The sequence below is a fragment of the Pteropus vampyrus genome, unplaced genomic scaffold, assembly GCF_000151845.1.
Source record: "Pteropus vampyrus isolate Shadow unplaced genomic scaffold, Pvam_2.0 Scaffold355, whole genome shotgun sequence".
NCBI lineage: Eukaryota > Metazoa > Chordata > Mammalia > Chiroptera > Pteropodidae > Pteropus > Pteropus vampyrus.
The window spans coordinates 175986-180142 of NW_011889136.1; positions in this window are offsets into that span (position 1 = coordinate 175986).

The following is a 4157-nucleotide window of genomic DNA, read 5'->3' on the forward strand; positions in this document are numbered from 1 at the left end:
CAGCCTCCAGGGAGGCCCAGGCCCACAGCAGCCTTGGGGCGGCAGAAAGACCTGTCCTCAGGTGGGGAGGGGACTGTCCTACTTTTTCTAGGAGGCCATCTGGCCACTCTACCAGTCGCTAAAAATACCCGGGGTTTGTGACCCCCGTGGGGCTGTCGCCACCTGTCTCCCATCATACAGGTGACAGAGAACACCTCCCCGCGCAGTTCTCTGCAGGTAAGCAGCCCCTGCGGTGGGGGGTGCCTGCCCCGCCGCCACCCGTGCCGCGACTCATGCCGATGGCCTCCTGCCGTTACCTGCCCTGCTCCTCCCAGCCGCTGTGAGGGGTAATGAGAGAGCACACACGCTCACGTGAGACACCGTCAGCATCCGCAGGGCTCCTGGCAGTGTGCGTGCAAGCGGGGACCGCGGGGCGCCCTCCAGCCCACGCCAGGCCCTGCTCGTCCGGCCCGGCGATCTCGGGCCTCGTGCTGCCGTCGTGGGTGCACGTGAGGCCGAGCCCACGCTCCTTGACGCTCTTGCGTGAGCCGGAGCTGCTGGCAGGACAGAGGAGGAAGGTGGCGCCTGGCTGGGGACTGCTACCCGCCGCCTCCGGGCGAAGCCTAAACAGGAAAACCCGCCCTCCACAGCTCCGCGGTGGACGAAGCGTATTTTGAAAGGAGGCGTTTGTGTTGTTGCTTTGCTGTGTTTTGGAATAGGACGACTGGATCCTAAAGTTCGTAGAGAGGAGGAAATAAACAAATCGAAAAAGCTGGAAAAACTCTGAAGAAGGAAAAAGATGCTGCTAACTGGCCCGGGGAGCGGAGCAGAGCCAGCCAGACTCACGGACGGTGGGAACCAGGCTTAGCCCAAAGTGGCATCTCAGACCAGGTGCGGGCAGGGTCTAAAAAATATTTTAGGACCAGGAGGTAGCACCTGGGAAGACAGGAAGGTCCTGGCTTTACACCTCACACCAAGAGAAACTCTAAATGGGTCACAAAGACTTAAATGTGAAAACGAAACCACAGTCCTAGGAGAAAGCACGAGAACTATCTCTTACGACCCTAGGCCCGTCAAGTTCTTTCCGTGAATCAAAGTCGGAAGCTATAAACAAACAAATTGATATATTTAACTACTACGAAAGTATAAAAGACATCTCCACAGACAGAGTCACCATCGCCCAAGGCAAGAGATGAATGAATGACGGAGAAAAAATATTTGCAGCTCACGTTACAAACGGTTAGTTTCCAAAACAGAAAGAACTCGGCAATTAAAAGGAAAATCTAATACCAGACAGACAAACGGGACAAAGGCCGTGACTGACAGATCGTAAAAAGGAAATGCAAATGACTCTCGAACGTCTGAAAAGATGCCATCGGCAGAGCAAGGCAAACTGGACCCGCGGGGAGCCCTTCGGGGTGGGGAGGCTCGGGGGACAGCACTGTCACATTTTGCTGGGCCGTGGAGGGCCGGGCCGGGGCGGGGGGTTGGGAGCACTTTCCTGGGAAAACTACTTAAACCTCTTGGATTTGGAAACACACGCATGTCTTTACCTACACAAAAACGATAAAATACAAACAGACGCCCACAACAGACTACGGGATCCTAGGCACGAAAAACGCAAACTTAGCCGTACAGGAAGCACATTCTCGAGACCCTGGCCGGGCGATCGGGCCACGTGGGGCCTTGCGTAATGCCGCCCACAGTTCCCCTTAAATGACCTTCTCCGCAGAAGGGGGGGTCCCTCAGAGAGGGAGCAGCTCAGAAACGGCGATCGAGCCCCATCTGCCTTTCCGGGGGGCACCTGGGTGGACCGCAAACCATTCTGCCGGAGGGCGGCCCCCCTCCCCGCAAACGGCGGGCGGCCCCAGCCCCACCGGCAAAGAATCTGAACAGCAGACACCCGGGTCGTAACTACACGTTCGAGGCCCCTTCGGGCTCCTGAATACCACGCTCCTGTCATAAAAATCGCATTGTCCACCCTCACGCGACTGACCGCGGATAACCAGCTGGGGGGGCGGGACGGGGCTGGCTGCAGGCCCTCCCCGCCCCTAACCCCGCAGGTCTGTCCAGCTGTCAGCGGGGCTCTGGCGGCCACACAGGAGGTCCACGGGGACTCAGAGAAGTCGGGGCCACTCACGCCATCCCCTCCCCAAAGAACAAAACTTCCAGGTCCGCCAGGACCCCTGGGAGAGGCGTCGGGAGTGGGCGGTGGATTCCCATCCTGCTCGGCTGGCCGGGGCGCAGCCAGCCAGCTGCCTGCTCTGGGCCCCGGGCTCCAGCGGCAGGGACCCCCTGGGCCCCTGAGGGAGGCGCCCCGCTCCCCGCAGCCTGTGGCAACGATTCTGTTCCGCTTCCTCTTCCTGTGTCACCCCTCCCCCAGCCCGGTGTCCTCACTCCCCCCACCCACCCTCTGCCTCCTGGGTGGGCCGTGCCAGCGGGGAGCCGGCTCCGGGGGCAGGGCCGACCCACAGCTCACACTCCTGCAAGCGCACGGCCTCACAGGTGTGCAGCTTGGAGTGTGACGTGCGCACGCACGCGTGACTCCACCAGCCCTGAGATGGGGCGAAGGGTGACAGCCGCCTCAGAGAGGGGACTGGCCTGGAAGGTCGCGGTGACTTCACCAAGGTCACGTGCCCAGATGGCTGGGCTTCAGAACCTAGAAGTCGCCTGGAAGGGAGAGAGCCTCCCGGCCTCGCCTCAGTGTGGACCAGGGACCGCTGTGACAAGCTGTGACAAGCTGTGACAAGCTGTGACAAGCTTAACACCCCAGAAACGGGAGCGGGGCTGCCCAGGCTGAGGGCGCCGAGGCCCAGCGTGCTCCGCACCTCGACACACGCCCCGGCTCCCGGGGGGGCCCGCAGCCCGCAGCCTGTCTGTCCCTGGGGCCTTGGCAGATGGTCACCAGTCTCTGCGGCCACACCTCACCTGTGGAAGGAGCCGGACGGCTCTTTCCCAAGAGGCCCTGTGTCTGAGAAGGGCTGAGCGCCCTCAGAACAACGGGGCTAAGAAGTGGTCCCGGGGGGTGGGGGGGCCCCCAGGCCCAGGTGCAGGGCACAGCCCCGTCCCTCAGGCAAAAACCTCGTCAGGCTGCAGAGGACACAGCAAAATGAGCCCCTTGCAGAGCCGGCCTCGCAGAGCAAATACGCCAGAATTAGCGTGAGTCATTCCTCCACAGTCCTAGGATGCCTCTGGCTTCTAAGGGACACGATGCCAGAAGCGAACCAAACTCGGGAAGGGACCGGCCTTTTCCAGACGGCTGGCGGGCTCCGAGGGGGCGGCCCGGACACGGCTCCTTCAGCAGCCGGGTCGCAGACCCCGCCGGTCACCGGCCGGCCGTGGCCACATGGAGCAATTTACGCCTGGCGTGTGTGGGGGAAACTCCTGTTCAAAACAACTGCTTGCAGGGAACCGGCCGCTGGAGCGAGCTGCGGCTCGTCCGTGAGCCTGACCCTCGGCTCTCAGCTGTCCCCAAGGAACAGGCGTGCCCCAGGCGGCCTTCGAGGCTCACGGGACAAAGGCCAGTCCCTTCCCCAGCACTGGCCTGGCCAGGGCCTGCCCACCGCTTCTCCCAGCCCGTCCCTTCCTCTCACATCCTGTCCCTCCGCTCTTGAAGAGGACACCCACCCTGGGGACACCAGGCAGAAACAAAGCAGGTGCCACACTGCGTGCCGCCCCCCTGCCCCACCAGGAGCCCAGAGGGCTGAGTCCTCCTACTTGGTGCCCTGTGCCCTGCCTCCTTCCCCCGAGACCCAGAGTGGGCTGTGGGGGACCCAGGGCTCCTTGGTGTCACCCCCGAGGACTCTGGAACCGGGCTCCACGTGCCGGGTGGGGCCCGGGGAAGGTGAGCATGGAGGCCGCTGGGTGTCTCTCTCTAATGTTTTCATACGCACAGAGGGGCCCAGCCACGCACGGGGGCCGCCGCCAAGACGCCGCTGGGCCCCGGTCCCGGGCACGTGGCAGGTGCACGTGGCTGCAGGGAGGAAACACAGCCGTGGACACGGGGCCCCGGGGCCCCGTCACAGCGCCTTCTTCGCGGGGTCAGAGGGAACGCGGCCCAGCGTCTCGTGCGGTGTGAGCTCGGGGGCCTCTCGCTCGGGGGCCTCTCCGTGTCACAGGCGCAGACGCCACACGCTGACAGCCGCGCGCACGCTGCGACCCGCTCACTGGCCGCTGCC